This window comes from Ceratotherium simum, chromosome 18 (genome assembly GCF_057802395.1).
Source record: "Ceratotherium simum simum isolate JZ-2026a chromosome 18, ASM5780239v1, whole genome shotgun sequence".
Lineage (NCBI taxonomy): Eukaryota > Metazoa > Chordata > Mammalia > Perissodactyla > Rhinocerotidae > Ceratotherium > Ceratotherium simum.
The window spans coordinates 26,740,243-26,753,768 of NC_141917.1; positions in this window are offsets into that span (position 1 = coordinate 26,740,243).

Here is a 13,526-nt window from a genome sequence, read left to right on the forward strand (position 1 = left end):
TAACCTTTCCTGATCTGTGTGACAGGAATAACAACCACATTTCCCTCACAGGTCTGTGGTGGGGCTTAAATGAGGTAGCGTTTCTGTAAAACAATGCCAAGCACAACATATTTTATGTAAAAAGAACTAGACTAGATGGTAGTGAATCTTTCTAAAATCTCTCTTCTAATAAGTGAATGCACTGTGCAAGTCATTCACCTAAAACCAAAAAGTAATTGGCTCTGCCCTAAAAGGGTTTATGTCCCAGAGTGTTTCCAGTCTCGGCGACATAGCCATATATAATCCTCGGGACCAAGAAGAGAAGGTGGGAGACTTGACTGGAAGCAACCAATTATAATATCTGTCATCCTTCATGTCCAGAGATGATTGGCATCAGAATAAAAATATTACACTTAGTCATTCTCCATGCTTCAGCTAGAGTGATGGGTTCAGAATGCAAATTTGATCAAACTCTTCTGTGCTTCCCTTCCTCTTCAGGCATAGCAAAACTCTTCCACATGGCCTGCAAAGCCCTGCATGGTCTGGCCTGTCAGCCTTTTCAGCACTTCCTCCTTATTCTCTCCATTCCAGCTACCTTGGCCTTCTAATTACCACGCTCCCTCCCACCCCAGGGCTTGGCGTGTTCTCCCTGCCTCAAACCTTCTTCCTTCCTCTTCACCTAGCTAACCCTCATGCTTCAAGATCTCCACTCCTCCTCAGCCTTCCCTGACCCCCTCGATCCATCAGACCCTTATTATGCTCTCAGAGCACCAGACATCTCTCCTTTGTCACAGTTGCAATCTTACACTTATTGTGTGATTTTTTGATTAATATGTATTTCCCCCAACAAACTACAGGTTGATGAAGGCAGGGTGCCAATGTTGGGTGCCTGGTGATAGGCACCCGATAAGTACTTGCTTAATGAATGAACCAGGCTATGCACAGTTTAATCTTTCTTTGATGATTCAGAAGGCAGTTTAGGAACCCATAGTGCCTCAGGGTAATCATTAGGAACCTCAACTGGTGTCCAAGGGTAAATGACGAAATGTTAATTGGGAGACCCATCAACCACAAGGTGGAGCTAGCCTGAGACGGTCTGCCCCTAAACTCATCGAAAATATATCTAGTCGCCTGGAGTCACTCCTTTGAGTCAAGTCCTGGTATCCTGAAAGTCCTTGTTAAAATACAAACATGTCAGCCAGAAAGGATAATGTATAAGCTGATCTATACCATCAGGAGTATGGCATGGTGCGTAGGAGCATGAACTCTGAAGCCGGACCCACCTGACTTCAAATCTCAGCTCTGTCACTCACTGGTGTGTTACCTCAGCCACAATCTCTCTGTGCCTCATTTTTCTCCTCTGTAAGGAGAGATGATACAAGTCGTATCTGCAGCAGGGGGTTGTTGGTAGGGCTTAACAACTTCCTCGATGTAAAGCTTCTAGATCAGTGCTGGGCTTACTGCAAGCACTATGTGAGTGTTGCCTGTTATTCTAACCACCACCCATTTTTATCACGACCCAAGTGATAATGAGCCAAAGAATGGGAATGTTTTTTATAGGGAACAGGGAAGATCAAGTCCACAAGGGCATAAAATGGGAGGTACCTGGATAGGGAGGGGCAGCATGGAGGGTCTTAGGAAGGCATTCAAGGGGAGGCAAGGGACCAATTGCTGCTGCTCCATCGTTTGCCCGGGAGCCCAGGGAGGGAGCAAGGAGGCCCCAAACTCACGTGGAACCTGTGATCCTTCCCAGGCTAATTACAGTCATTGCATTTGGGACTAATAAATAAAAGAAGGGAAGTGAGGCTCCAGCTCTCGTTATGACTCAGACAGGCTGAGACTCCAGGCATTCTGAGACCTCCTTACCAACACAGGCAGGTGGTGGTGGGAGGGGACAGCATGTGGGGGACAACAGGGCCAGGCTAGGGAGCTGACCCCGCTGTCAGACTGGCTCCTGAGGGCCAAATGGGTTCAGGGTTCAAAGGGAAAACTCCGACTTTGTTCAGGAAATCCTCATCTGAAGGACGCACTCCAGCCGGTGGAGTCTGACAGTGAAAGACCAAGAAGCAGTCTTTAGAAGTCTAAATTCAGATTTAGATTTAAATCTAAATTTAGAAGTCTAAATTCTTCCTTCCACTCCTCTCCCCTCCACTCTCCTTCTCTCCCTTGGAGGAATAACTGTGTGTTATAACTGTCTACAAGATGTGCTGCAGTGGAAGGATATTCTTCAGAAACCAGTTGAGTTCTATCTTGAATTTTTGGCCAATGGCTGGTGGATGGTGGATAAATGGATGGAGACATGAAGGACTTTGAAAGAATTAAGGCACAAACTGAGAACCATGGTCCCAGATCAGACAGTGGGGTAGTCCAGAGAGATAAAATGCATCCTTGATAAACACAGTGACAACTACTGGTGTAAAAGGGGGTTTAGTGCAGAAGATGACATATATAATCTCAATAAGAGAGTTTATGCCATAGTGGTTTTTCCTAGGGCCACGTTTTGTGGGTTCAAATCCTACCTGTACCATTTACTAGATGTGTAGACCTAGGGCAAGTTATATAACCTCTTTGGGCCTCTTTCTTCAGGAACTAATGACACCTAGTTCATATGGTTATTGTGGGCATTAAATGAATTAATATATTAAAGTTCTTTGAACATTTCTTGGCACAGAGCAAGTGCTTAATGCAATCCCTTCAGTTCCCACCAAGAGAGAAGATATTAGCAATGTCTTTGGGAGTAAAGGATCTCTTGGTATAGATATTCCCTGATCTCTGTCACCCTGTCATACTAATTTTTTTCAATTAAAATTTTTTATTGAAATATAATTCACATACTGTAATATTTACCCTTTTAAGGTGTTCGATGCAGTGGTTTTTAGTATATTCACAAAATTGTGCAACTCTTACCACTGTCTAATTTCAGAACATTTTCATCAGCCTGGTAATAAATCCTGTACCTGTTAGCAGTCAGTCCACATGCACCTCTCCTCCAAGTCCTTGGCAACCACTAATATACTTTCTATCTTTATGCTTTTGTTTATACTGGACATTTAATATAAATGGAATCATTCAATAAGTGGCTTTTTGTATCTGCCTTCTTTCACTTAGTCTAATGTTTTCAAATTTCATCTATGTTGTAGCATGTATCAGTACTTCATTCCTTTTTATGACTGAATAATATTCCATTGTTTGGATATACTACATCTTGTTTGTTATCCATAAATTGAAAGACATTTGGGTTGTTTCTGCTATTTGGCTATTGAGAATAATGCTACTGTGATGGTTAATTTTATGTGTCAACTTGACTGAGCTAAAGGGTGCCCAGATAGCTGGTAAAACATTATTTCCAGGTGTGTCTGTGAGGGTGTCTCTGGAAGAGGTTAGCATTTGAATCAGTAGACTGAATAAAGATGCCCTCACCAATGCAGGAGGGCATCATCCAAACTCTCAAGGCCCTAAATAGAACAAAAAGGGGCAGGTCGGCTGAATTCGCTCTCTCTGCTTCAGCTGAGACATTCATCTTCTCTTGTTCTTGGACTTGGAGCTCCTGGTTCTTGGGCCTTTTTACTTCAACAGGGACTTACTGTCGGTCCCGATTCTCAGGCCTTTGGACTTGGAGTGGATTTCATCACCAGTTTTCCTGGTTCTCCAGCTTGCAGACCGCAGATCGAGGGACTTCTCGGCCTCCATGATGGCGTGAGCCAATTCCTATAATAAATCTCCTCATATATATCACTATATATCCTATCGGTTCTGTTTCTCTAGAGAACCCTGACTAATACAAGTTTTTGTGTAGACATATGTCTTCAAGTCTCCTGAATGGAATTGCTGATATACCCCTTTTTGTTAAAAAAAACTTTCTAAATATCTCAAATTTTCTTCTCTCCCCGGCCACTGCCCTAGTTTATCTCTTGCCCAAGGCCACTTGAACAGCCTCCTAGTTGGTCTCTCTTCCAAAGGATCTAATCCTCTCAAACCCATCCTCCACATAATTATCAAAGGATATACAAAATAGCATTAATAATAAGAAGAAAAACAATGTACATTACAATCATTAATTCTTTATATAAAGCTGTGAGGTAGGGACTATTATGCTCATCCCATTTAGAGATGATACAACTGAGCTCACAAAGCTAATAAGTGGCAGAGGCAGGATTTAAATCTAGGCCAACCTGACTCCAGAATGCCTAACCTCTATGGCATACCACCTCCCTAAAACACTTCTGACCATCAGACTTGTCATTTCTCACTCAATGTCTTTCTTTTCCCTAGGAAAAAATGTAAGCTCCACAGGGTCAGGAATCGTGTCTGTTTTATCTGCCACTAAATTCCCAATGCGTAGGACCATGGCAAGAATATAGCAGGCACTAAATAACTGCTTGTGGGATGAATGAGCTTAGTCCTATGTCTTCATTTCTTGAGGACAATGGTTTCATGATATAAATCTTTGGTATCTTCCTCCTGCCTCCTCTAACTACCACCTGCACTAGGCACATAAGCAAACGCTAACTTGCTTTAGTCCTCCCAGCTTCCTTGACACTCTAGCACATGCTATCTGCTGCGAAGTCTCACACCCAACACTGCTGTTGTAAGGGTTTCTTTGTGTCAGTAAAGTATTCTTAGGAATCTGAAGAACCTGGGGGACTCAAGGCAGCCACAAAGAATAGCTATTTAGGGGCTTGGATAAAAGTCTGAGCCATACTGTGACCTGATTTAGAGCTTGATGTGATCATTAATGAGAGATGCTGAAGAGCCTATTGGTTTAGAGCCCATCCTCGAGAGCAACACTGTCCAATAGAACTTTCTTCAAAGATGGAAATGTTGTATATCTGCACTCTCCAGTATGGTAGCCACTAGCCACATATGGCTATCGAGCTCTTGAAATGTGGCTAGTGAGACAGAAACCAAATTTTTAATTTAATTTAATTTAAATTTAAATACATATGTATGGCTAGTGACTACCATATTGGATAATACAGTACCAGAGTCAGGTGACCTAGGTTCAAATCCTAGCTCCACTACTTACTGACTTTGGCCAATTTACTTAACCTCTTTGTGCCCTAGTCTCTTCATCTATAAAATATGAAAAATAATAATAGAACTAACCTCATAAGTTTGATGTGAGGATTAAATGACTAAATACATACTTTGTACATGGGTCTATCAAGGTAGCACTAGGGTGGCTGGGGAAAGAGTCTGACCAACATCTATAAAATGGGTCCTCTTGTCCACCTAATTAATGGAGTACCTCCACCTCTGGGAACACCCTCTGGTGGACATTTACATGTGTATTAGTTTCCTATTGCTGCTATAACAAATTACCACAGACTTCCTGGCTTAAAACAGTACATTTATTATCTTTCAATTCTGTAGTTCAGAAGTCTCACTGGGCTAAAATCCAAGTGTCAACAGGGCTGCATTCCTTCTGAAGACTCTAGAGGAGAATCCATTTTCCTGTGTTTTCCAGCTTCTAGAGGTCACCTACATACCTTGGCTCACAGCCTCTTTCCTTCATCTTCAAAGCCAACAATGTTCGAGTCTTCACATTTCTCTCTAACTCTGACACTCTTGTCTTCTTCTTATGGGGATCCTTGTGATTACATTAGGCCCACCTGGATAATCTCCCCATCTCAAGATCCTTAATCACATCTGCAAAATTCCTTTTGCCATGTAAGAGAACATATATTAGGTTTGGGGGCCATTATTCTGCATATTTCACATGGGAAATGAACATTTTCATATGTAGTGACAATCCTGAAAGGTCTATCCGTGTACCCCTTCCCCAGACCTTCTTGTCACAATTTTCTAGCCTTGTTTTTTGCCAGTCCCTGATCAGCTGACCAACCACAAGCCAGTGCTCATTAATAAGTATAGTTCTGTACTCAGTCTATCTTTATTTACACATGAAGTAGACAATAAAGGGTACACCCCAAATCCTACCCTCTGGGAGGATTTCCCTTTACCACTGTATTTCAGGGCCACCCTGCATGGACCAGTAGCGCAGCAGTTGTCCAATATTGGTTGTAACTGATACGCTATGCAGATCCATCAATGATTCAGGCCCTTGGTTCTTCCTTATTTGCTTCCTTCATTACCTGGTCATAGGGAATTCCCCATAGGCTATAGGGATGGCTGGAGGAAGACAGTGCAAAGTAATAGGAGTGGGTAACATGGGATTCTGAGCCACCTGCTTGTGATAGTTGTGTCTTCTGGATTGCTCCAGCCTGGTTTCATATAAATACCACTTCTATTTTGGAATGCTGCTGTATATGTTTAATTTTATGGTTTGATGGATAAGATAATACCCAGTTCATGATGGACAGGTCTCATAGTCACCTAGTGAAACACAGTCAGCTATTCAGTCTCTACTAGGGCCCAGAAGCCTCCCAGGCTAGAAGTAAATTTCTAGGTATGGTGTTTAATTGTTCTAATCTGCTATAGATTTTAAAAGCAGCAAAGAAAAAAACTCTGCCAATAATAATTGTAAGACACTATTGATTAGAAGATGCATCCCAAATAAGATGTTAAATGTGAAAAAAAACCAAAAACCCAAACCATGCACCTTAAAATCAGTAAAATAAGGTACCACCTAATCCATCCTTCCAATGTATATATAAGGAAACAGGTCTAGAGAGGTAAGTGACTTGTCCAAGATCACACAGCTCCTTAGTGGCAGTGCCACATCCAGACACATCTCTTGATTGCCAGTCCAAAGCCAGTTTCATTTCATCATATAATTTTATTATTGATGATTGGCATGAATAATAGCAACCCCAGCTTTGTAAGATATTACATTAAGTGTCCTTATTCTCCTTTCTGTCAGGAATACCAAGAAAAGTAGAGGCTGGGTCTTTAGGATCTGTACTTTTCGTGACCACTTCCCTGGCCAAAACCAAGAAAAATTACAAGCATCTTTCAATAATTGATTGTGAAATTAGTGTGCGTGCATACTCATGTGCACACACACACATGTGCATACCCATGTCAGCCAGAAGGTACAGTTCCTATATGGAAAGTAATGCATCTTGTTTGCACTACTTAGATATTCACTTGTAAGAATCCCTTTTTGAGGGAGCTATGTCTCTAGTCTTGAGTTCTTAGTCTTTTCCCAGGTCATGTTATCCATTCAAGCTGTGATTTGGGCTAAAGCTGTCTTACTTATAAACACAGGCTGCTTCTGGAGGGACTGTGCCTTTCTTTGGGGAAGGGGCCTGGAGGATCAGGAATCTAAGAGGTGAAAGAGACTATTTTTTCATTATATGCCCTTTTGTGGTGGTTAGAAAAAAAAAATTTTCCCCGTAAAATGAATTAATTTTTCAATTAAAAACTTAGTTCTAAGTACATCTGATTTGCATACATCTTAGAAATATAGTCATTTGTACCCTGGCTCCCCCCACTCCCACCTACCTTGAGTCTGCTTTCTAGCTGTCAGACAGCCCCCTCATTTCCCTTTCCTCTGCCTACTCCAGGCTCCTCCACCTGTGCAGTCAGCCCCATCTTACTCCAGCAGCCCGAGCTAGGCTGGAGGCCAGCAGCATTGGAACAACCCCTTCTCTGCCTGGAGGGCCTTGGAGTTGAGTCCTCTGTGCCAGAGGCTTCTACCCATTACAAAATAAAGAGGAAAGAAAGGGAATGGCTGCTGTATTAGTCTACTAGGGTTACCATAACAAAATACCATAGGGGCTGGCCCTGTGGCTTAGTGGTTAAGTGCACATGCTCTGCTACTGGCGGCCCGGGTTCGGATCCCGGGCGTGCACCAACGCACCGCTTCTCCGGCCATGCTGAGGCCACGTCCCACATACAGCAACTAGACAGATGTGCAACTGTGACGTATAACTATCTACTGGGGCTTTCGGGAAACCAAAAGAGGAGGATTGGCAATAGATGTTAGCTCAGAGCCCGTCTTCCTCAGCAAAAAAGATGAGGATTAGTGTGGATGTTAGCTCAAGGCTGATCTTCCTCACAAAAAAAAAAAACAAAAAAAAAAACAAAAAAAAACCAAAAAAAAACCAAAATACCATAGACCGGGTGGCTTAAACAACAGAACACTGGAGGCTGGAAAGTCCACTATCAGGATCCAGCAGGGTTCAGTTTCTGGTGAGGACTCTTCCAGTTTGGAGACAGCCACCACCTTGCTATGTGCTCACATGGAGAGTGAGAGAGAGAGAGACAGAGATAGAGAGAGAGCAAAAGACACTAATCCCATCCTGAGGGCCCCACCTTCATGATGTCACCTGACCCTAATTAACTCCCAAAGGCCTCATCTCCAAATACCATCACGTTGGGTGTTAGGGCTTCAACATATGAATTTGGGGGTGGGGTGGGACGCAGACATTCAATCCATAACAGCTGCCAAGTAGGCAATAAACAATAGCTACTTTTCCTTCTCTGTGGGACGATTAGGTGGTCCCAACTTGGGTAGCAGCTTGGGAATTATGTTGGTTGTAGGGGACACCAAAGATGCGGTTACGGTACTCTCAGTAACAGTAAAATCATGTGTCTTTAGCCACTCAGAATAGCACATTCTTACACATTATCCCTCACAGACCTCCAGGGATTGAGACTCCTGGTCAATGGGCTCTGTCCACAGAGAGTGTCCTTGATCATCTCAGCCATCCCGGGGCAGGCTGAGTGTAGGTGGGGCATTGCTTCTGTCATAACAAGACTTGGTTTATCCCAAAGAGTCCGGAATCTATGAAGATGCATAGTAGCCTATTGACAGTTTCCTAAGTGCCCCATGCATGCAATCTTTGTCTGCCTATGTGCCCAGTATCTCCACAAACAGCTTCATAGCTATCCATGTTGCTCAATTTCTAGACAAGGCCTGGGGATGGGTATTTCTAGTCTCCTGCATAAAGGAAGTAAATATGGGGATTAATATTTCACCAATAGTAATCTATGTACTTCCTCCTTTGATATCCATTCATTTCCATCACCCTCACCCTGGATAGCTAGACCTGAGCCATCCACTTTTCTGGGAGTGTAAAAATTAGGGATCTTTGATTGTGAGCAATAGAAACCAACTCTGGCTGATGAAATTAATAGGGGACTTTAGAAGAGGTTATAGAAAGCTCACATACTTAGCAGGAAGGCTGGAGAATCAGGCTTGGAATTGGGCAGGAACAAAGTCTGTTCTGGAGGATAAGGAAACAGGAGCTGCAGGAACAGCCTGGACAGACACCACTGCCTAACGAATGAAAGCCAACCATTTTCAATTCAGTTCTCTGCAGAACATTTGATTGGGAATTTAAATGTGAAAGGAAAATCAATCAGGCCTTTAGAGGAAAACAGAGGATAGCCCCTTTGGGCCAAAGAGGGCAGGGCAGGGTGTCAAATACAAGCCAGGCTTGTGGAGGGGAGGACTCCTGGTCTGGAGCAGAAATGGGAAATGGAGGCAGAGACCAGAGGCTTGGAGGATGGGGCATACCTATGGCTTAGGAGTTCCAGAAGCTCAAGCATATCAGATACGAGGCCCACAGCAGCCTGACTGATTCCATATCCCTTCTGTGGTGGCTCAGGTGTTTCTAACACATCTCCCTTCTTGGTCATGGTCAGCTCAGCCTGCTGGGAAAACACCTCAGGGCCCACAGCAGTGCAGGGGACAAGCATCATGCATCTCTTCTCCCAGTGAAGGTGCTCAATTAGCTGCGGGCAAGGGATAAGGAACCAGCCTGGGAGTTGAGCAGTGTGGAAATCCCTGGTTCCCAGGGAAGCTCTCTGAGAGAGTGCAGCACACAGCTCTGAGATCCAGAGGCTGAAAGTCAGGGCCACTGGTGACCTCAATAGAACAGTGGAAGCAGAGACCTCATGCTTTGTGTATGTTTTAATAAAAACCAACTGTTACTATTGTGCCAGGCCTGTTCTAAGCAATTTACATGCACTATCTTATTTAATCCTCCTAATATCTCTATCATGTAAGTTGCTAGTACTCTCCTCATTTTACAGATGAGGAAACTGAGGTACAGAAAGTTTAAGGCACTTCCCCCAAGTCACACAGCTATTTAAAGAGGCAGAGGGGCCGGGCCGGTGGCACACGCGGTTAAGAGCGCGGGCTACGCTGTGGCGGCCGGGGTTCGCCGGTTCAGATCTGGGCGCGCACCGACCACCTACGTACCGCTTGTCAAGCCACGCTGTGGCAGCGTCCCATATAAAGTGGAGGAAGATGGGCATGGATGTTAGCCCAGGGCCAGTCTTCCTCAGCAACAAGAGGAGGATTGGCAGATGTTAGCTCAGGGCCGATCTTCCTCGCAAAAAAAAAAAAAAATCAATCAATCAATAAATAAAGAGGCAGAGCTGGGATTTAAATGTTGGTAATATGGCTCCAGAGATACTTAAACACTGCACGGTCTATTGCTTTTCATGTAAGCCAGGCAGATAAACATAGACCCTGAAGCAGACTCTTTGGGCAAGGACTGGCAACCAGAATGCATCAGAAGTCAAGGAGACAGAGATAGAGGTGCATTCCAAGTATGAGAATCTGAGAGCCAAAAGGAGTGGAGAGCAGGAGGGAGTGTCCTAGTCAGGGTGCGAGTGTGTGACTATGTTGAGGTACAGTTCTGTACAGCCTTCATCTACCTTGCACCTCCTTTATGGAGGGCTCCCAAATGTGGTTCTTTTTTGTTTTTTTTTTTTGTGAGGAAAATCAGCCCTGAGCTAACATCCACGCTAATCCTCCTCTTTTTGCTGAGGAAGACTGGCTCTGAGCTAACATCTATTGCCAATCCTCCTCCCTTTTTTTTTTCCCCCCAAAGCCCCAGTAGATAGTTGTATGTCATAGTTGCACATCCTTCTAGTTGCTGTATGTGGGACGCAGCCTTAGCATGGCCGGAGAAGTGGTGCGTCCGTGCGCGCCCGGGATCCGAACACTGGCCGCCAGTAGCGGAGCGCGCGCACTTAACTGCTAAGCCACGGGGCTGGCCCCCAAATGTGGTTCTTAAAGGTGCATGTGGGACTTCTGACACCAAGTTGGTAATGAGAATCTTAGGTTCCTTCAGACTGCCACAGTGGAACTTGCCCCGCAAATCCTGCTGCTTTGAGCCATCTTTCATACACGTTGAACTTCTTTAACATCTGCCTCTTAGCTTGATAAGAGTAGACAATGGTTCTTGTTTGCCTGTAGGATGGTGTACATATTCCTTACCCTGGCCTCCAAAATCCTGCATAACTCAACAACCCCAAGTTTCAGCTGCAGTCTGCCCAATCTCCCCACTGAGCCCCATATAACAGATTCATTCCAGACTCTTCCACTTTGCTTTCCTGGTATACCCTTTCCTCTTGTCTCTAACCATTTAAATTCCACCAACCCTTCAAGGCCTAGCTCAAGTTCCCTCCTCTCCACTTAGCCTTCTGTATTAGTCAGGGCTCTACAGAGGAATGGAATCAACAGGAAATATATATATCTCATATATATATTTATTATAAGGAGTTGGCTCACACAATTATGGAGGGTAAGAAGTCTCAAGATCTGCCTTTGGCAAGCTGGAGGCCCAGGAGAGTTGATGTGTAGTTCCAGACCAAGTCCAAAGGCCTGGGAACCAGGAGAGATGATGGTGGATGTTGCAGTCCAAAAGCCGGCAGGCTCAAGACCCAAGAAGAGCCAATGCTTCAGTTTGAGTCAAAAAGACCAATGTCCCAGCTCAAGAAATCAGGCAAGAGGAGTTCCCTTTTACTTGAGGGAGGATCAGTCTTTTTGTGCTATTCAGGCCTTCAATTGACGGGACGAGGCCCACTCACATTAGGAAGGGCAGTCTGCTTTAATCTGTCTACTGATTCAAATGTTTATCTCATCCCAAAACACCCTCATAGACACATCCAGAGTACAGTTTGACTGAAAGTCTGGACACCCCACGGCTCAGTCAACTTGACACATAAAATTAACCATCGCACCTTCCTTCATTTTTGAATTGGAACTATGTCCTCCAAGCCCCAAATTGCTACCTGTGGTTACTCCTGATGGGTGGGATTCTACGAAGGGAAGGGAGAACTTCCATTTTTATTCTTTACTCTTCAAAAAGAGGGTTAAAAGTGGTGGAACTTTAAGTAAATTATGCTTTCCTTTTTGTGCTTTTCTATATTATCTCTTTTTGTGCTTTCCCAAATTATCTATATTTAAATAATGATATTAGAAATAATGATCTAATTCCAACTACTAGTTATGAAAAATGCAGAGGACAGAGGAACATGTTTAATAAGCCACATGATGCAATAAGCAAAATTTATGACTATTAGAAACTATTCAGGATAAACAACCTGTTTCTTCAACAGATAAATTGCAAGTGTTATATAAAGAAGTGAAGGGAAAACCTATGATTAAAAGAGATTTTAAAAACATAGCAACCATTTGCAATGTGTGGACATTATTTGGATCCCATTAAAAAAAACCCTCACAAAATGAAAAAAGAAAAACTCATAGCATTTACAAAACAATTGGAAATGCAAACACTGAGAGGACATTTGACACTAATAAAGGATTTTTAAAAGTGTAATTATGTTGTGGTTATGTTTTAAGAACTTCTCTTTTAAAGAAACATACTCAAATTTTTATGGATGAAATGACGTTATATCTGATATTTGCTTCAAAATAATTTGAGGAGAGAAGAAGCAGATAAAGGTGTGGATGGGGCAGGATTGTCATGGACTGATGGCTTTGGGGGTTAGGTGATAGATACAGAGAGGGCTCATTATGCTATTTGGTCTACTTTTGTGTAATTTGGAAATTCTCCATAAATAAAAAGATTTTTAAAATTATGATATGGCCAGCACAATTTAATTGTAGGTAATTATTTCTACCCCAGCAACTGTGAAACACTTATTTCAAAAACTTAAAGTTTCACTCAAAAGATAGTTGAAAATTTCAAATGCTAAGAAATTTTCATCCCCATTTTCCTCTTCCCACACAATATAATTGAAATCTTGGCCACAGAACTTGTGTGAAACCATGCACAACACAAAGTAAATTGTCAGCTCACTCCTGGTTTCTGGCTGCAACTCAGCACTGATTTGGCCGTGTTCCCTCAGGTTCAGAGCTGAAGCCTCAGTCAAGACTTTCCCTGCGACAGAGACAGGGACCAAACACCAGGGCTTATGCAAAACCTGGAGGGGTCACCAAGATGATTAAGACAGGGCCCCTGCCCCCAGAACATGGATCTGACACTACATCCAAATAGAGAACATTTCTCAAGGCGTATTCCAGAATGTGGGATTCCAGATATTTCGAACTCCGTCCTCAGCTCCCTACCCTAACTACACTTTCTCCCTTGAAAATTCATCCTGCTGGGGCCAGCCAGGCAGTGCAGCGGTTGGTTAAGTGCCTGCGCTCCACTTCGGCGGCCCAGGGTTCGACCCAGGGTTCGCAGGTTCGGATCCCGGGCCTGCACCGACTCACTGCTTGTCAAGCCATGCTGTGGCGGCGTCCCATATAAAGTAGAGGAAGATGGGCACAGATGTTAGCCCAGGGCCAATCTTCCTCAGCAAAAAGAGGAGGACTGGCATTGGATGTTAGCTCAGGGTCTTCCTCCAAAAAAAAAAAAAAGAATTCATCCTGCTTC